The 21,452-nt window shown below is 43.0% G+C and overlaps 1 protein-coding gene across 2 annotated transcripts in view; it reads left to right on the forward strand.

Moving 5' to 3' along the window:
* The window catches only part of NEXMIF (neurite extension and migration factor), a 207,584-nt gene that overhangs the window by 142,302 nt on the left and 43,830 nt on the right, over positions 1 to 21,452 (forward strand). The window contains exon 4 of one of the 2 annotated variants that reach the window (XM_080989719.1): positions 16,779 to 16,935. The exons of the other annotated variant lie outside the window; for it this stretch is intronic. The gene's annotated coding sequence lies outside the window, so the exon portion shown is untranslated. The remainder of the gene's footprint in view (positions 1 to 16,778; positions 16,936 to 21,452) is intronic. 2 annotated transcript variants of the gene reach the window in all.

Here is a 21,452-nt window from a genome sequence, read left to right on the forward strand (position 1 = left end):
AAGCAAACACCCATATATGCACAACACACATCAGCTGAACTCAACCTTCTCTTAACTGAACAAGGTAACTGGCAGCTTAGCTCTTAACATTCTGTTCATTTCAAAGATACAGTAACATATATAATGTAACATATATCCTCCCAGGTGTGTGTGCAAAGGGGTGTTGCATAATAGGAGAGAGGAGGAGGCATGGAGTTTTGAAAAAGTAGACAATGGCAATGACAATAATCCACCAGCAGCATACAAATCAATATGGCTAACCTGATCCAAAACACCCACCCACCCCACTCACACACAAAAACAAAGATCACCACAGCCAATCACAAACAAACAACCACACCCTAGGCCAACCCCAACCTCTCTCACCACCAAAGGAACAAAAGTGAACAGCACGAGCAACGCTGACACCAAACCCTACATACATTAAGCAAAATAGAAACATCACCACCCGACCCCCCCATCTCCCCCCCCCCAATGTCTCAACAAATGAAACTGATTTGTAAAAATGTTACATGGAAAAAATACGAGAGACATTACACATACTTCTGTAAAACAAGAAAAATTTTAATTAAAAAAAAGGAGGGAGTAGGAAGCATGGGATTGAAAGGAGGGACTGCAGGATAGGAAGGGGTGGTGGCTACATACTTCGGCAGAAGTGAAAAGTTTGCTTAGTAGTTGCAGCTCATAGCAGGAGGAACACGAAGGAGGTCACCAGGAGGGTGGTCTGTGCACAGGGGTGGGTTGCACAAAAGGAGGAGGCATGGACATGGGGATGAAGGTAAAAATGGGTGCAAAGTAGGACTGCAGAGCAGAAAAGGGAAGTGACTTCCAAAATGGGGTTGGGGAGGTGAAAAGCAAGCTTAAAAGTTGCATGTTGTGGGGAAGCAGAAAGCTCTAGGTGGTTAATATGGAGCGACTGGCCAGGGGGTTCATGAGTAGAGCGAGCAGGGACACAGCCCTTAGTAAATGTAATGAATGATATCTAGCCTGGCATTTCCTGTTTCCCACAGTGGCCAACCATACACCTCTGGAAAGCCCAGGAGAATGGCATGAACACAGCACAAGCCCTCTCCCACTGCTGTATTCATAGACATAGTGTCCATCCTGGATGTAGCATACTGCCATCATGATTAGTAGCCCTTGACAACCTTACAATACCCAAATTAATCTCCTTAGAGCAGGGGTAACTATTATGGTGCCTTCTCTATGTTGTGGATTGCAGTCTCACCATCCCTGGGGCTGTTGGAAGTTGCAGTCTACAACATATGGAGAGCACACATTGGCTACCACTGCCTTGGAAGAAGAGGAATGCTGATTATGTGGTTGTGGCAGTGCTGCTTTCACCTGCAACCCCACTTCTGTCCTGGGATTCCAAGACTTTCTAATGGTCCCTCCAAGTGGGCATGTTGCAGCCACCTTGCTGAAGTTAAGTGGGCCTCATTATGGGTGGTATGTCACCTGGGAACTTCAAGTACACCAACTTGAGTTCCAACTTGAGAGATAGGATTCAGACTAAATAAATAGAACAGGAAATGTTAAGCAGTGGCCTTAAAGGGGGGAGGGAGCTCCCTCCTGCAGTAATCATTGTAAACATTTAACTGTGGCTGGTTTCGAATTATTGGGTCATGTTTTATAGATGGGAGGGCTTGGCTCCAAAGGTTAGGGATCATAGTCAAGGATCATTACAAGGAAAAGCTTGGTGACAGAACCATGATTAGAAGCAATCATTTCCTGACACTTCAAAGACCTATCTGTGTTTCTTTTTGATCTTGGTCAGGAAATTCTTTTGTCTCCAAAAATCAAACAGCAGCCTAGAAGACTACTGCTGCCTTGGTCTAAAGATTTCTGAGTGCTTAAAATGCACCAAGGAGAGTCTTTCCCGCACCCCACCCTTATGGACAATAAACCATAGCAGATTGTACTGGCACCCTAGCCCTGATACCATGATGACCTACTGCCTGAGAACTAGTTCAAAGTAATTATATGCCATGGGATTCATTCACAAGGAGCCATAAGTGCCATCATGTTATGTTTTTGCATTATTTCTCTTTGCACAAGGCAGAAGCTGGGTAAGGGGAAAATGTAATCCTAAAGGAAAAGAGGATTGTCGTAATTGTGTTCCTGTGTGTCTTCAGATTCATCTAAGACCTGAAGTTATGTTTACTTGTTGCTTGGCAATACCCATCTTAAAGTATCACCACCATAACAACTTCCTTTCTCTTCTTCCTCCCTTTCCTCTTCATTTTCTTCTTCTTCTTCCTTCTCCTCCTCCTCCTCCTCCTCCTCCTCCTCCTCTTCTTCTTCTTCCTTCTCCTTCTCCTTCTCCTTCTCTTCCTTCTCCTCCTCCACCTCCTGGTACAATAACATTGAAAATGGCAAGGATAGGTGGTAGAATAGGTGAATAATTGGGGGGGCATTTTTCATATCCTCCCATCAATCCCCTAACATTACAATGATACCAGGTGGTGATTGTCAGGACTTCAAAGCACCTCACACAGCTTCCAAAGAGATCTATGATGCATTGATAAGAGTGTCACTGATCAGCAGCCCTGAAATATCACTTATCAGCTGACAGGAAGAGACTTCAAGCCTGCTTTCTGGTTGCACAGCTGTGTTCCCCAGCAAATCCAGCCATTCCTGTACTTGTTCCACACCCGACAGGTGACCATGGCTTGGGGAAAACAGCTTTGCAGACCAGATTTGGTCAGTAAGTTGGAGGTGTACCCCCTCCCACTGGCTCTGTTCCCTCAACCTTCTGTAAGCCCTGGGGATTCATGGGCCCTTGTCAGGCCAATTTTGATGGGATGATATTGCAATTTATGCACTTCCATCCCACTGTACATATATAACCCCCCCGGAATATGTAGAAACAACTCCCCTTTTCTGGGTGGCCCAAAGTGTTTCTAAATGGCTGGATAACCAGCCACCCAAATTTCCTACTGCAGGGAATGATTTCAAGCATCAGATATTCAGAACTCTCAAAAAGTTTGATGAATTAAAAATAAGGAATATGGCCTTTTAAAAAAATAACCATGATTTACAAAAAGCTTATTGCTTGGTTATCTTTTTATTATTTGTTTTGCTTCTAATTTTTACTCTTTCTTGCTGTTCACCATAAGGTTTATTCACACGCATGATCAGACTGCAAGCTTAAGGAACCTGATCAATAGCTACAGGGGTTAAAGAAGCGTCCTTGCATTTATGAACTGCATAAGTGCATTAGGGAGACATTTTCAAATCAATGGGCATAACAGCCGAGTACTGGGCGAGGTGCTTGACTTCATCGCACTAGTTGAGCATTTCAAATTACTTGTTGCAAAACATTTAATGTATGTGCACCTGCACCCCTAATCAAAGCAGAAAGCTTCGTTTTCTTGTGTGCATTTGCAAATTATAAAAAAGTGGGTATTGACTTTGGGAATATTGTCTCTGTTAATTATTTGGGGAATAATGTCTGCAGCAGGAAAATAAAATAAAAACTAGACCAGGCAGCAGAAAGTAAGTGATTAAATGCAGTAGATTAGATTCCGGATCAATCTTGGCACCAGAATAAGAGCTGGTGTTAAGACTGTTTTTAGGACAGGCCAAGGTATAAGCTTTTTAAATAAGTAAAATTATTGTGCAGAATGAAATGGCATAATTTTCTACTATGTGCTTTTTAATTTTTTTTAATTCTGCACCCCATCTGTAACCCCTAAACACATTGCTTGTAGCAAACTAGCACACAGAAGAGAGAGTCTTAGTGTATATTCTGTTCTTGGTGTGCTGCTTTACTAAATGTGGGGGAGTTTAATGTCTGGTGAGGAACATTCAAAAATAGGACCCTTCACCAATGGTAAGATGAGGCAAAGTCTAAACCTAACATTGCTGCAATTTTTAACCTGTTTTCATCACAAAAGGGCTTGTACAGCACTTACATAGTAATGTGTCCTGTTACTGTTGTGCAGAGGGTCGTTTTCTTCTCCTCTCCCTGAAAAGAGAGAGAAAAATTAATTAATCTCTGCACATCTGTGAACTGGGAAAGAGCTTCCATGTAAGTGGGTCCAAGCACAATTTTCAGACAAGATTGACTCCATATCTCTTATTTAGAAATTAAGCCATAAAACCTGACACAAGTTTTTTCATGCATTGTTTACACCTACACTTCCTTTGCCAATGAACCTAACAAACAGAAAACTTATTTCCAGTTGCAGGCAGTTCCACACCCCACACCCCGCCCATAAATCAAGTCAAGTCAACAAGCAATTGCAGTAGCACCTACTGACTGATAACATACGGCAAACCCCTAAAGTTGAAACAGTTCACCTCCTCTCACGATTTAGCTGTGCCAGTGAAATACGGAATCCTCAAATTAAAAAGTTGTTCACAACGTTGATGCGAGATTTAATCTTCTGTTAGTCTATTGTTTGTTTAAACAAACTTTTTGTAAGCCTTAAATTGTTATTAGTTCCTCCTACAGATAATTTTATTTTAGCTTTTTATGTAAACTGCTTTGGGGGTTGTTGTTGGTTGTTGTTGTTTTTATAATCAGTGTATAAATTTTATGAAATAAAATATGTAGTTCCAGGATGTGGCCAAGGAGATGTTCCATGGAGATACAAAAACCTCTCCAGCAGGTGACAGCTGTAAGTCTGGGTGCATATCAACCAGCCAGTGCTTTTTTCCTGGGGGTACTCAGTATCAGGGTACCCTGTATCAGGTTTACCATGGGTACGCAGTATCAGGACCTTTTTTCTATTTTTTTAAAAAAATCAAATTTTTATTAGGTTTTCACATAATACATCTTAAGAACATCATGCGTTACCATTCATATTTTTCTGTGACTTCCCATATTACTCGATAAGACCTTTTTTCCCCCCTAAAAGAAAAGCACTGGTTTAAAGTGTGGCATGTACTGTGCCAACTTCATGGTGAGTACCAGCTTCTTTTTCTTCTTCTTCTAGAAGAAAAGCATTGCAACCAGCAGATGGCATTACCCGCTTCTGGTTTCTGCAGCTTCAGCCGAAAAGAAGTGCAATTAAGACCTGCCCCTGCCCCAGCTGCTTCTTGTGTAGGTCACAAAATTCCCCATCAAAGAATGATTTCAGCCATGAAAGATAAGCCTACGTTTTTGCTGCTTTATGTAACAGTAACTGCAGTGGTGTTGGAATAATTCAACTTTTGTAGACATGGTTGCAGCTGCAGTCTACAGCAATCAGTCTTCTCCCCACCAAACAGGAGAGTACCCCACAACCAGTGGCACTGTGGTCAGAGTGAGCCAGCCTGGCTCTTACTTGTTCAGGGTGGCTCAGGAGATGGCACAACAACCCCCTAGTGCCATTTGTTGTTTTACCTTTTCCAAACTGTTACAATGAAGCATATTGTACAGTAAAAAGGTGCACTGGATGGATTTGGTTTTGCTTTGCAGTTTTGATGCAGAGCTTGCGCACAAACAGCATGGGCTGCCACTTCCTAGTTCACACTGAGAAGCGATTTTTAACTATCTCCAGGGGCACAGCTGAAAACCAATGAAGAAATCAAATAGAACAGGGACTGGACCCAAATATGCCACCCCCCCAAACCACCCAAATTAACAGGGGGAATACATGCAGAAGCACTCCGTGCACCAGCAATTTAATTGCAAGGCTTTACTTGTTAACTCTACTTTTTATTGAAACATTGCTGTAACAGCACCCATCCACCTACCTGCCACATACCTTGCCCAGATCCACAAATCAATTTTGCAACTTAAGACCAATTTCTTTTGCTCAGGTGAAATATAAGCATAAATGTGGATAAAGCCATAAACGCTGCATATATGGTGACAAGTTCGCTTGTGGCATGAAGGGAGAGGCAACACCAATGGACTGATCCAGTACATATAGAAATATACATCTGTAGAGTTGGAAGGGACCCCAAGGGCCATTTCGCTCAGCCTCCTACAATGGAGGGATCACAACTAAAGAGTCCCTGGCATATAACCATCCAACCTCTGTTTAAAACCCTCCAAGGAAGGGGAGTAGTCTGTTCCACTGTCAAACAGCTCTTACCGTCGAAAGGTTGTCCGCAAGGTTGAGTTGTGATCTCTTTTCTTGCGATTTGGATCCATTGCTCTGGGTCCTAGGCTTTGGAACAGTAAGGATCAACTTTTCTCTGTCTTCCATGGTGCAGCCCTTCAGGTGTTTGCATGTGTGAAAGAGAAGTCACAGAGGTGTATTCATATAGAGGGCGAAAGAACTTGTGCATCCACCCGTGAATGCCAAGCCCATGCTCCGCCTCCATGGGCTAAAAAGTTTCTTGCTACATATAAAAAAACAACACACCAAAAACCTACGCCTGTTCATAAGTAATTATTTTCTCATAGGATTAGCAGTTTAATATCTGAAATTGCAGGTCAGGAAGCCTTCGGAAATGTTGACTGTCATCTCTGATTACTATCGGTGTATACAGTTGCTACATTTCTTCTCTTTTAATTGCTTCTCTTACCCAAAGCTGGAGCACTCCCCCCCTCTTCCTGTAACCTTGCACTTTAAAATCCAAGTTACCTAGGAGATCAAGGTTAGGGTGTATCATTAATGATTAAGACCATATGCCTAAAACATATGGGTGTTTATCATTTGTAGCTTTGATGTCACATTACAATTTTGGCAGGGCACTTGCACAGCTTTGCATCCGAGGAGTCTGTGTGAGGGCCTGAACCTGACTCTTCCTGGGGTCTGGCTGGAAAACAAGGCATGGCATCATCTGAGCATCTGAAAGGATAGAGAAATTCTAATCCCAGAAACCAAAGTTCATATCCTTAATGCAAACTCAGCACGTATGCCTTGCACCTGGATTTTGAATATGATCTTACGCTCTTCCTCCTCACCCTAGAGCCATTATTATTATTATTAGTCACTTTTTGCCGTGGCAACTCATGGCAATTAGTCACTTTTTTACCATGACTTACGAAATGTCTTACGAAAAGAAAACACATAAGCATATTAAAACCAGAAGGGAAAAAAATACATTAAAACATCCCACCCACTCTAAAAGGCCATAGATAGTTAAAAGCAAAGGTTAAAATCCTGGTTAAAAAGGAAGGTTGGTGCCAGGTAAGCCTCCCTGGGGAGAGCATTCCACAAGCAGGGAGCCACCACAGAAAAGGCCCGTTCTCATGTTGCCACTCTTTGGACCTCTCATGTAGGAGGCACACAAAAAAGTGCCTCAGATGATGATCTCATGGTTTGGGTTAGTTCATATGGGGAGAGGCAGTCCCTGGGCCATTTAAGGCTTTATAGGACAAAATCAGCACTTTTAATTAGAGCAAGAACAGCAAGGAGTCTTGTGGTGCTTTACAGACTTAACATATTTATTATACATACATTTTTGTGAACTAATATCCTTTTCAGCTCCTGCCAACCTACCAGTTCAAAAGCACGTCAAAGGGCAAGTAGATAAATAGGTACCGCTCCAGCGGGAAAGTAAGTGGCGTTTCTGTGCACTGCTCTGTTTCTCCAGAAGCGGCTTAGTCATGCTGGCCACATGACCCGGAAGCTGTACGCTGGCTCCCTCGGCCCATAAAGCGAGATGAGCGCCGCAATCCCAGAGTCGGTCACGACTGGACCTCATGGTCAGGGGTCCCTTTACCTTTATCCTTTTCAGCAGGCATACAATTTAGGGTTGGCTTTTTGTGATCCTTTTTTTGTTTAAATATTAGCAATTTTAACATAAACATTTGGAAACTTGCCTCTTTCCCTCTTGTGGGGGTTATTTGTGTGGAAATGTGACTGTGGGATTTTCTGTATTCTGTGTAACTGGGGTGAGTTGGGGGGAGGGAATAACTCTGGCCTGCTCACTTTTCAGTTTCAGCCCCAACTATCCTGCCTTAAATCATTGGGAAGGGCAGCATGTGGAGTGCAATTCAACATATCTCCAGTCACAACACCAATTACCTGCATATATATACCCCCAAATTCTGTTCAGTGGTACCTCGGGTTAAGTACTTAATTTGTTCTGGAGGTCTGTACTTAACCTGAAACTGTTCTTAACCTGAAACACCACTTTAGCTAATGGGACCTCCTGCTGCTGCCGTGCCACCGGAGCACAATTTCTGTTCTTTTCCTGAAGCAAAGTTCTTAACCTGAAGCACTATTTCTGGGTTAGCGGAATCTGTAACCTGAAGCATATGTAACCCGAGGTACCACTGTATTATTTAGCACCACATCAGACGTGCAAAAATCCAGTGTCAATCTCATGACATCTCCCAGAAACCCACCCTTACTTCTTTCCTTCCAGTGTATATACCATGGAAACAAAGCTTAATAAAAGTTTTGTGTTCATCCCACTATAACGTTTAGTGTTAAACCTCTTTGACAGGCGCAACGCTATTGCTCTGTCGAAATCCCATGTTTTAGTCCAGTATGTGTTTCCTGATCCTGAATTCAGGTTCTGGTGCTTTGAACTGATCTTGCATAGGCTTTATTATAAATATAGGGGGTCACATAGATTGCAGTTGCACAGTCCGTAACTCTGTCATAAATAGCACAATACAGTCATGCTAAATTCTCTCATATGATAATATGGATGGAGACATACCCAAAACTGGATTTACCGGTGAACCCAATTGCCTACCTGACTTCAAGAACTTTAAAAAAAGTCATCAATAGCATAGACATGTGCACATAAATGGTCAGCAACTAAAGAACTTTGCTCCAAATCTAGGCCCCTGAAAGGAGGTTCCTGGCCCCTGATTCACCAACTCGGAGACAAAAGTGGTGTGGAGGTGCTTCTGTGGCTACGAAACTTACTAGTTAACAATTTTGGAGGGTTGGACTTGAAATGATTGGTTTTGGCACCCAGTGGGCCTCCTAACAAATGCAATGGCTGACCAGCCATTTGTTGGGGGAACGAATGAAAACATTCATGAAGGCACCAGAAATCCAGGAACTGTGGTTTTTGCAGCATTTGTTTTCCAATGACACAGCTTCATGTCTATGTGTGTTTTTAATTATACAAATCTGAACAAAACTGAAGCTAATTGCTGCAGTCTTAAGTGATGTTGGCATCATTTTCTGCAGTGAGAGATACATTTATTCCACAGTGCAAAGGGCCAAGGACCCCCAAATTTAGAACAATCATGATTTACTGTGTCTCTTGAGAGAAGTGCATTTGTTACCTTGGAAACAAATAGCTGCAGTGAACAACTAGATAAAATTTATGGAATCATCATCAATAAAACTTGATTATAAATGTGCAAAAACATACACAATTTGATGTTGATGTGCAACATGGTGATGCAGTGAATAGCCATTATATATCTACTTGCATTTTTGGACAGTGGAAGGATGGTTTTTTTTACAGTGGGGAGGTGTTGTTGTTATTAGGCAGTTTGTGAAGAAATCATCTGCTCTTTTTCATATTTGGGGGCATTTAATTTTAACTTTCAGTTTAGTGTCTCACAAAAATTGCGCGCTGTCCTTGGTGTAAAAAAAAATTCCAGAATGGCAGCAATGAAAACTGAAGAATGTGGCTGCGGATTATTCCTGCTCTTCCCCTGAGTCTAGGGGTACATTTTATTCAATATAAAGAAATTACCTCATGCTTAGTTGGTATCGCTACTGACTTGGATTTTCTTAGAATTTGGTAACAAGTATACTCAATAGTATGCAAAAAACGAAACAAAATCCACTGAGATCTGCCCTGTCTCTATGTACTCATGCTGGCTTCTAATTTAAACCTGTTTATTTATTCCAGCTTTTGGTATTTCTTAGCCTCATACCTAATGAGTGTCACATTGTGTTTTAAGATTATTCATTGTTATTGAATTTACCTGTCACTGATTTGTAGTTGAATTTGCTGTTTTAATTGTCAGCGTAACTGACCCTGAACACATTCTGTACTCTGTAAACCACTCTGCACACTGATGCTGTTAAATTGGGACCTCTAAGGAGCCTCATATGGTCCCACATCCCTTACATTTTAACACCTCAGAGGTGTTAAAACTTAAGGGATGTGGGACCATATGAGGCTCCTTAGAGGTCCCAATTTAACTTGTGGAAACCCTTCTGTAAACACACAAATTAGTCAACCATCTTCATATGCTTTAAGTTTAGGGTAGTTTTCAATGTTTGATGTTGTTGCTTTTTTATTATCGCTATTGATGTTCTGTTGGGAGCCGCCCAGAGTGGCTGGGGAAACCCAGCCAGATGGGCAGGGTATAAATATTATTATTGCTAAAGTTCTGAGTTGCTGCCAGTTCGTATTGCTGAACTCATCTTTGCTAGCTGATGGGCAGAATTGAGAGGGTGAATTCTAATGAAATCCTACAAATCCAGAGAATGGGAAGCTCACCTCAGGCATTCCAATCTGCATAGTGAATATAACATCTAGAATCCAGTAGGGTATTGAGGGATGTGGGAAAACCTATTTAGGTTTGGATAGTGCTTTTTTCCTTAAAAAAAAATGTTTAGGGGTACTCTCATTTTCCTACTCATATTGAAATTAAAAGGTGCAGGTAAAGGACCCCTGACAGTTAAGTCCAGTTGCGAAGGACTCTGGGGTTGTGGCGCTCATCTCACTTTACTGGCCAAGGGAGTCTGTTTGTCTGCAGACAGTTTTTCCGGGTCATGTGGCCAGCATGACTAAGCCACTTTTGGTGAAACCAGAGCAGCGCACAGAAACGCCATTTACCTACCCGCCTATTTATCTACTTGCACTTTGACATGCTTTTGAACTGCATCCTCTTCTCTGGTTTTTGGCAGGATGCAGAAATAGGGCAGCTGGAGGCTTCATGATCTTTAGGCCAGTTTGAAGTAGATGGTAGACCTGTTTTAAATTTCTTTTGTTGTCCTGTAATTCTATATTAATTACCCTTAGCATAGGGTTTGGCCTCAATCCCAGCAAATATTAATTTGTTATGCCACTGGTAGTCATGGCCCTATGACATTTTAGCTGCAATCTCCTCTCTGTTTGTTTCATCTGTCATCTCCTTTGCTCTTGGCTTATTGCTAACCCGTGCCTTTTTGAATCCTTAGCCACAGGTGAGGGGTTTTGGCACTAGGAAATATGGCTTGATATCATCTTCCATTCAAAGGGGATAAATTTTCCACCTGTCCTTAATTTGCATTTAGGTGGTGTTGCTGCTCTGAGACGTTGAGTGCCCTTCTTTTCTCAATGATGACAGCATTTGGGGTGGCAGGGAACTGAGGGTGCTCAGCCCTAGCCCCCAGATGCTCAACACATTTAAATATTAGGACCTTTTAATCTTGAGCTATGAGCATAAGAGCCCTACAAAAAGAAAAAAGGCTGGGGAGTAATCATTCAGGGTTTTGCACCGGCATCAACAATTACAAGAAGGTTAGCAAAAATCACGCTTAGATGATGGAATAAGCGCAATCAAGCACTTGTCATAGGATAATTACAGTGTATTTTAATTTATTTTTACTAAGCATATTTGCAATCCCATTTAGGATCAAAATGCAAATCTCACTTGAATCAAGATCCCATTCCCTGCAAACCCGAAAGGTTCACTTTCTCTCTTCAACTCAGTGTACAGCTCACGATTTTTAACTGCGGTTAGCTATTCACATTAGCATGCAGAAGTATAAGACAGGTTGAGCCCCTTTTGGAAATAAATTTAGTGACTTGCTAAATTCTTTCTGTTATCTTTTTAAAAGATCTAATCCCCGCTTTGTGGGGACTTGAGGGGACTTTTTTTTAAAAGGGGGGGGGGTGCATTGTCAATAACAGCAATGGCAGGCACTTCTGATGAATGAAAATAAATATTTTAAAGTCCCAACCAAAAGCAAAGCCTGCAAGAGTGAGAAGGGAGCAATATATAATTTGGTGTGGCATTATGAAGCAGAGCAGCTCTTGACAAGTGAGTGATGTTAAAGGTCATCTGCCATTGCTTACAGCCTTTTTGGAATGGTAGAATCAAGTTCAAACTCAGGATGTTTTTTGTGCCTTAAATTTCTCTAGGGATATCCTTCATAATGTCTTCATGCAGGATAACACTGCAGTAAACGAAACACAGTGCACAGGATTAAAGGGTTATTTCCCTTGTGTGTTGAGCTGACACAGAATGCTTAAACCTCAGGATGTTTTTGAGTTGTCTCTATCTTCTGGAGGTCCTCCTTCTTCATGACAACAGCTCTTTCTAGCTTTTGCTTGGGAGGCTAATTTTGCCCCCAGTTTAGAAAAAAATTGGAGCCATTTTTGTGCACCAGTAAAATAAAACTAATGTATCTAAAATGTGCTGGGGCACCTATTTTTTCAGCTCTGGTACTGTATAAACACAGAATGGCTGCCCATCTGGTTGTCTAACTCAGGCTCCTAAACAGATACTGTCCTGATCACCCACAGAGACTAAAGAATCTGCCCCAGGCAATTAGGAAGAGGACTATGAATTGGTGAATTGGACAAGAGCTGAGCTTCCCCTTCTATTTTGGGCCCCATCCAACTCTACAGCTCTATGATCTTACAAAGAGGGGAACTGAGAGTGTGGGCATTGCTAGTGAGTTAGTGGCTCAGCTAAAGGTTGAGCTAGGTCCTTGTTTCCTTCTTTTATCAGAAGCACTTGGCCTTACCTGGCAAAAGGTTAACCTTCCCTGAGCTACTTCCAGAAAATCCCTTTGGAACATGAGGAACCTGTTCTTGCTCCACCATGAGGTCCAGAGGCTTCTGATTACACTCAGCAGCATCTGGACTTGGCTGGCAGCACAACATGGCAACCGTTGGCAAGGAGGGATTCTTTGCTAGTGAAGTCTGCCTTCCTCTCCATGCTGGCTGGGCCCAATGCAAGCTGTTGTCCAATGCATTTGCAGGGCAATCAGGTTAAGAACATAAGAAGACCTGGCAAACCTGGAACTATACTTAATAATCAGATAATGATAGTCCTTATTTGGGCTTCGTTATTGTAATTCATATGCAGCTACTCATTCTAAATGCCTGTTTTTCATCTTTTAATTTTCATTTGTTATAATTGTTCTCTGTTTCATATACATTATAACATGAAATAATAATAAACTTTACCAAAAAACCCCCCACAAAACCATAAGAAGAGCCTGCTGGATTAGGCCAATGACCCATTAGTCCAGCATCCTGTTCTCACAGTAGCCAACCAGATACCTCAAGAGGAAACCTGCAAGCAGGATCCGAGAACAAGAGCACTCTCCCCCTTGTAGTTTTTAGCAAGTGCTGTTCAGAAGCGTTTCTGCCTCCAACCATGGAGGCAGAACATAGCCATCCTGGTTACTAGCTACTGATGGAGCCTTACCTTCCATGAACTTGTTTAATCCTTTTTTTACACCATCTAGGTTGGTGGCCTTATGAGAGTGAGTTCCATAGTTTAACTATGTGATGTGTTAAGAAGTACTTGCTTTTCTCTGTCCTGAATCTTCCAAAAGTCATATTCATTGGATGACCATGAGTTATAGTGCTACAAAAGAAGGGGGGGCAGGGAGAAAGAAATCCTTCTCTATCTCCGTTCTCCATCCTATGCACCAGTTTTTCAGCTTCTGTCATTGTCACCTTTTATTTGCCTTTTCTCTAAACTAAAAAAAGTTGGGGGAAGCTGTTCTAAAGATACCATCACGCATTGTCTTTACCTCAGGGTAGATGCAAAGCCAAATACACACCATTTATTGCAGCAAGAGTAGAAAGTGATGATGTTGCTAATAACACTTCTGCTTAAAGGCAACCAGCAATATGCCAGGGTGCATCTGCACAGCACCTTATCTGTTGTTCTCAAAGCATCTTGGGCTCTTTTCCCAGCTCTGCCCATTACTTTTCTGAGTGGTCATGAGCAAATCAACCCAGGGTTGTCTTCATTCAGGTTTGGCTTTTGCTTATGCCAAGCAGCTGCTTGAAGCTCCAGGCTTTGCGGAGAATTTCAAGAGCTCTTTCAGAGAACTATGTAGGCACGTTACAGATTGCCACTGTTTGTGCTGCAGTCAACCATTATTTATGAGTCTCCAGTTCTGCATAATTCAACAGGGATATCACAGGGTCCTGCACAGAGAACCTGATTACGTATGTTTGCAGTGCCCTACTAAAACAAAGGGAGCAAACCATTAGCAAGAGATGTCAGAAAGGTAGGAAATTTTGGTTTGGAGTCTTTGAACATTGAAGCTTTGGTGAGGATTTTTTTGTTTTATTTTAAAATATATACATAATGGCAATCAAAAATAGTATCCATTCCAAATTATAGGAGCAAATAAGAGACCCTAATTGTGTTGTGGAAACATCTACAAAAATTAGATTGCAGTAATCTAGGCTGCTTCAACAGAGGTATAGTTTCCAAATCAAGGGAAATCTATTCCCAGAGTTCCTTGAGAGAAGCATTGACTGTTAAACTCCACTGGAGTCTGTAGCTCTGGGACAGGAACAGGGGGTCTCCTAGTAACTCTCAGCACAAATGATAGGTCCCAGAATTCTTTGGGGAAAGCCATGACTGTTTAAAGTGGTATCATAGATGTACGGTGATATCATGTATGGTGTGAATGTGGCTTGTCCACCACTTGGGGAAATGTGTCGGGTCAGTTTAGGAACATATATATTGGCTCCTTGGTATACCAAGGGGACGGGTTTTGGCGGGGTCGCAGAGGGCGCCTACGTGCGATCTCACTGATGGCTGCCAAGAGCCAGTTATTCCAGCTCTCAACAAGCTCATCTAATGAGCCACCAGGGGAAGCAGGGTCCCACAAGGCCTGATGGAATCCATCAGGATCCATCAGCCTCCATGGGCGAACCCAAATCAGCTCGCCACCCAAGCAGTGGGGGGGGGGGGCGGAAGTCAATCCTGGCTTTCAGAACTTAGTGATCAGACCATGGCAGCTCTACAGGGGAGGACATCATCACATCTATAACTGCGCCAAAGATCAAATCCACTGTGTGGCCTGCTTGATGTTTGGGGCTCCAAAACAAACTGGGAGAGTCCTAGTGTCGCCCTGGAGGACACCAGGCCCAGAGCCCATGAGGAGGGGGTGGCATCAGCATGGGCATTGAAGTCCCCCAAAACCAATAGGTTAGGGAACTCCAGGGCTCAGCCTGCCACCACCTCCAGCAAGCCTGATAGGTGGCTGCTGGTGCACTAGGTGGTTGGTACACCAGCCAGACAGCCAGGTTCTCCTTGGTGCCCCACACCAGGCCAACACATTCAATGCCAGAGATCGATGGTGCTGGTAGAGCCCTGAAAGAGCAATCCTCTTAGATTAACAATGCCACCCCTCCCCCCAGACTCACAGTCCACAATTGGTGAAGGACGGAGAAACCTGGGGGCACCATCTCATGCAAGGTGACTGTTTCACCTTCGCACACCCAAGTCTCCATCACACAAGCCAGGTCAATCCCATGTGAGGTAAAAAAATGTTTTGCAGGGTATCGGTTTTGTTGCCTATAGACCTGGCATTGCACAGCACCAATGATGGAGGTAGGTAATCCTTGCTCACCCTACCTTCGTCCCTTGGGATGGGGTGCAGTTTGGAAGGGATATGAGCATCTTTGTATCTCAAACCCCTTCGCCTATAATATCTGCCCCCACCGCCATACCTCCCTCGCTCCTCAATGGGCCAGTTAAGATCTCCTGGATAACAAATGAACTTATTAAACATAGCTTGCCAATTACTGTGAGGGGAATATAAATGGGAAGTACTTGAATAAATAATTATATTTGAATTTCATTGTGAAAAGTACTTGAATAAATAATTATATTTGAATTTCATTGTGAAAATTCACTTTGAAATTTTAGCTCATTTTGAATATTTATTACATTTATATCTCACCTTTTCTCCGAGGAGCTCAAGGTGGTGTACATGGCTTACCCCTTCCCTTTTTATCCTCACAACAACTCTGTGAGGAAGGTGAAGACTAAGGGACAGTGAACAGCCCAAGATCACCCAGTGAGCTGCGTAAATACTTGTTTCTGCTGCTCCTGTCAGTGACACGTTTCTTCAAACCTTGCCATAATCTGCATCCCCAAATAAAATGACAAAAGAGGGAGAGATCAGAAGAAGGTGGACCAGGAGCAAAATGAAATCACAGAACTGTAGAGTTGGGACCCCAGGTGTCATGTAATCCACCCCCCCTCCAAAGCAGGAATCACAGCTAAAACATCCCTGACAGATGGACAGCCAACCTCTGTTTTAAAAACCTCCAAGGAAGGAGAGCCCGTCACCTTCTGAAAGCGTCCATTCCACTGTTGAACAGCACTTGCTGTGAAATAACTTTCAATAAGAAAATAGATGACTTCATCACTGAACAGGCATAAAACTGGGAGTCAGCGGAATAGTGGGCAAAAGTTACTGGCCCAGTCAAAATACATTCCACCCCAAGGAATGACAGAGGGGTTCAAACTCTTACAGAATTCTTCCATGGACCCTTCTTGCAGTGCATAGTTAAACTGTGGAACTCATACTCACAGGAGGCAGTGAAGGCTTTAAAAGAGGGTTGGACATCAATGGCTGCTAGCCATGGTGGCTATATTCTGCCTCCACAGTCAGAGCCAGTGCTGCTTCTGAACACCAGGTGCTGTGGGTAGATCACCTTCCCTTCTGAATGAAACCAAGATAACATTCTGGAATCCTTTTGCTATTTAATGGATTTTTTAATTTTACAAATTACTTTGGCTTTTCTCCTCTTCCCCAGCTCCCCTGGAGCTGCTTCCATGATAACTGCACTTGAGTTGACAGATCCGGTATTTGTATGTAGGAATAAAAACAGTAGGAGGCACTTATGTAGATGCCACTAATTTAATTTAGCTTGATATGTAAGCAGAGCACGGGTATTTTTGCGCTAACCTGCTTGCCTTTATTTTACAGTCATCTTCAGCCTTCTTACGTCAGTTGCTGAAAATCCTTCCACTCTTCTCTTTGCCTGCCCAAAGCCGGGCGCCAGGAGAGTGAACCTTGGGAGGGGAGAGGTCTGCAGACGCAACTGTGGAGAGAAAGAAAAAATGTGCTGAAATTATTTCAAAAGGTAAGAGGAAGGAGAGCATGTGTACCCAACTGAAATAGCTCTGTGAGACCTTGCATATGAAGAAGGTCATATCCTGAGAGTTTCTGGGAACCCCAAGGGCAGCACAGAACATCCATTTTCCCCACCCATCCACATCATTTTTGTGGACAATATGCTCTCTGAGTGGCGTGATTGCCATCGCCTCCATGATTGCTGCAGCAGTGTGTTGAAAACGTCTACCCTTGTGGTCAGGATGCACTGCTCAGTTACGTGCTGTACCTGTGACACCTACCTATATAAATAAGGAAGTTGTAATTGAAGGGAATGGGCTGGTTCTTAAATGGCAGGTTTGGAAGCAGTCTTTAGGTTCAATACTATAGCAAGCCCATTTCATTTATTGCCATTGTCGTCGTCATCATCACCACCACCATCACCACCAACCACCAACCACCACCACCATTCATGAAAATTTCCAGGCCCTGTACAAACTTTTTTTTTTTTTTTTAATGACACAGGCAACTTTACTTGGATTCTCAAAATTTAACTTGTCTTTGCACTGGTGGACTTCATATTAATTTCATCCAGCCAACTCATTTCTCCAAATCAACTGTCTTTCATATTATGACAAAAGTTGTTTCAAAAATGGGAAGGGAAATTATGATGGTGGCTAAACTATATCTGTCCTGCAATATCAAAATTATCTGTATATAAGGAGAGAGCGAGCGAGTGAGAGCGAGAGAGAGAGAGAGAGAATATTAAGCAGAGCATATTTCCCCTTTTCTGGCTCTCCAGAGGGGTGTGTGCGTGTGCGTGTGAGTGCACACGTGCAAAGTGCATTTCTTGTCCTTCCGTTTTGAATGGTTTGTGTTCTTTACTACTACTGCTGCTGCTGTTCTTCTGTCTGTCTGTCTTTCCTTTTTTTGACCTGCTGTTGAAATATGTTTGCCTTCAATGAATTCATTTTTGAAAGCATTGGAGAAGCAGCTAATACTTGCTTTTAATAGCAATAATGATAATAATCTTATGAAATCAGATGGAAAGTTAGACAAATGCTGACTTTTACATCTTATTCATACTTTGGATTATAATGAGTGCGGCCTGTTTTGATCATTTCTGTCCTGATTAATTTTAATGATATACTACATATATTGTTTTTTTCTTGGCCAGTATTCATTTAGCCCTGTTTGGCTGCAAGATGTTGCTCTGCCACTGGCCCCTTACTTGTTTACTGCAAGGATTGCTGATCCTGGCTAATGCTGCAGAGTGCACACCAAGTCATGGCTGCATCATTCATTAAGTGTCACTTTAGCAAAGTTCGCTCATGCAGGGTTCGTAGTCAGCAGACAACATAGAACTTTGCATGTGAGTAAAATGAGAGGAAATAGCGGAGCTAAAATGAGAGATGCCATCATTGCAAGAAGAGTGAATAATGAATCGACCCTCATCTGGTGTGCCATCTGCAACATGCATTTCAATACTAAAATATCATTTATGTATCTTTTTGTGGCATTGTGTTCTTACTGATTGACTGAGCTTGTTTTGATTCCTGGGAGGGAGGAAACAATTTTCTGTTATTTCATGTTAGTTTGCCAGACATATTTTCCACAAGATAGACTATTCCCAAACTGAGCTGTGAGAAACAGAAGGGAATTGTTGAATGTTGGAAGATTCAGGAAAACATTAAAAGGAAATACATCTTTACACAGTTCGTAGTTAATCTGTGGAACTCAGTCCCACAGGAGGCATTGATGGCCACCAACCTAGATGGCTTTAAAAGAACACTATACAGATTCATGGGGCAGAGACTATTGATGGCTACTAGCCATAATGGCTATGTTCTGCCTCCACAGTTGAAAGCAGCAAGGCTTCTGAATATTAGTTGCCGGAAACCCACAGAAAGGGAGCAGGCTCTTCTGCTTGGTATTGCTTGAGGGTTTCCCACAGGCATTTGGTTAACAACAGTGAGAACAAGATGCTAAACCAGATGGGTCACCAGAACGATCCATCCAGCTGTTATGTTCTTAAGTCCAAGGTCCCCATCTTCAGAGCAGGCTGCCTGTTTTATACCTGTCTGCATAACTGTTTCTGCTCTGCTTTCCTTCGGGGGGGGGGGGGAATGTGTGTGTGTGTGTGAGATCAAATCACACAATCAGAGTAGGCTGCTTGGTGGACTCCTGCTATGCTCATTCTTACTCTCTTACACACTTTTGGGAGTGAACTATGTCTCCTGTTTTGATTCAGACAAAAGGGTGTGCCTCAGCTATCAGAAATTTTGAAGGTTCTTGAGCTATAGGGATAAGTTTGGGGAATGTGAGAAAGACAGGCTTGCCTGGTACCTGGTAGGAACCTCATTGCTGGTGGCAGCCGGGTGAGTTTTTGAGGAAAACGCATTTTTGGGGTAGTGTAATCTCTCCCCCGCCCCCGTCCTCCATGTTAGTTGCACACTGCTTAATCCCAACATTTGAGCATAGGGTGCCTTTGCAAATGCCACTTGGATTAGCGGGTTAATGGCAGTTAGTGAAATCTACTTACCAGTATATGCCGCTTTTGGTGCAGAGGTTTACAGCTTGAATGCAAATATTTGTATGGAAACTGTATAAATAAGAGGCATCCTGAGACGGGTAAGCCAAATGGGGTTTAAAAATATAAATAGTGGGTTGTTTCCTGCCCTGTAATGCCATCCCAAAATCTGCTGTGTGATTGCACCCTTGTATGTGGCAGGGTCAGCCCTGATCTTGTTTATTTCCTTGTTTTTCCAGCAGAGGCTGTAACCCTAGATGCACTCACCCAGAATTGTGTCCCAATGAACTCTGGGTCCAATTAATCCTGTTTCTTCAATAAAAGCACTCAAGTACATGGCTGAGATGCCTTTTCCCTGTAGTTAAGTTGTTGTTTTTCCAAAGCAGGGTCTTCTCATTGAATGGGGACTGCATAGTGACCTACTTTAACCCCGTTTCCCTGGTGAAGGCTTGGGTAGTTTTTCTCTTCCACTTTTGCTCGGATAGTTGTATAAGAGATGCTTGAGAAAAACTCTAGTTGCATGTTCAGACCCAGAAATCTCCCCAATAAATAAATTCACACTTGACTCAAATTTTTGGTTTGGTTTTTAACAGAATTTAGGCCACAACTTTATTGATTACAGAAAGTGATTAGTTGCATAGGCTCTGGTTCGACTAGCTCCCTGCCTTGCAGGTAGCATTAACCCAGGGTTCCAGCATAGGTCAGCCAAGGGTGAACACCTGGATAAGCAGAAAGCCGGACATGGGCTAACTCTGCCACCCAAATGTCCCAGGCACAACCCCCTCTCAGGGGTTGACCAAACCATCGAGTCCCCTGATTCCTTTAACGGAATACCCTTCACATAGGGATGGCAAGAGCATTCTCCCATCCCCGTCACCTGAATGAGAGCCTATCCGCAACCTTACAGGTTGTGATGATTTGCTACATGGCAGGCGAAACCCAAATGGCAACAGCCAATCAGCCAAGTGGGGAAGATTCCTGCTGTGCCCCTGTCCCAATGACAGACGACACAAGACGGCATAGCAAGGTCAAGCGCAAAACCCTAAAAGTAGGGAAAGGTGGGTGGGTCTCACCACAATATGTGCCCTCTTTAAGGGCGGACCCGATATACTAGATCATAACGGCCCTTATTTTCTCCTTCGATCCCTCCCTGCTTGCCTTATAATGCATTCTCCACTGTGGACTGAAAAGAGTATGTGTTTTGCACTTTCTCTTCATTGAGGATGCCACTAATGTACTGTGGCTATAGCTCCAGTGAGCTACAAGACTGTTGTAATGCTGATGGATAGAATTTACCCAGGAACCTGGCACAGAAGCGGACATATTGCAGGTCTATTCCAATTCTGGTCATCCTGAGTTCACTCCCTCCCTCCCTCCTTCCCTCCCCTCACTCTCTCTCTTACTTGTTTGGGTGAATCACAGCAATTTGGCTTCTGATCACCACCTCTTTTTCTTCCTGCTGTGAGAGCCCTCTCCCTTCCCTCCCCCTCCTCGTTTGGAAACTGTTCTGTCTCTGCCATACAAAAGTGTATTCTTAAACAGACTATGATGCTTGGGAATGAGGGCAAAAGGGTGGAAACCTTTCTTTGCCAAGCACAGAAAGAGAGGAACAACAATCACATCAGCAGCTTAAATAATTTGAGGCCACATGATCAGGGTGTGTAGTTTCAAGGTTGGCCAATCTGATTGTGGCAACCCCTGTGGTTTGCCTCTAATGACACCTGATATTTTGTTCAGGGCTTGGCAAATAAAGTCATTTTGGACATCTGAGGGGCAAGCTTAGCAGTAAAGCATCTGCTTCACATGCTGAAGGCCACAGGTTCGGTCCACAACTTGCATCGGCAGGTAGGCCTGGGTTTGTCTCCTGCATGAAACCCTGCCAGTTAGTGCAGACAACACCAAACTGAATGGAGTAGTGGTCTGACTCAGTAGAAAGCCGCTTCCTCCATTGGAGTGTGGTGCAGAGCATCCACCGGTCTAAGACTTGCGCTCTGTTTCTTTTGAAAGGCTCTCAAGAT

Source organism: Podarcis pityusensis, assembly GCF_964106645.2.
Source record: "Podarcis pityusensis genome assembly, chromosome: Z".
NCBI lineage: Eukaryota > Metazoa > Chordata > Lepidosauria > Squamata > Lacertidae > Podarcis > Podarcis pityusensis.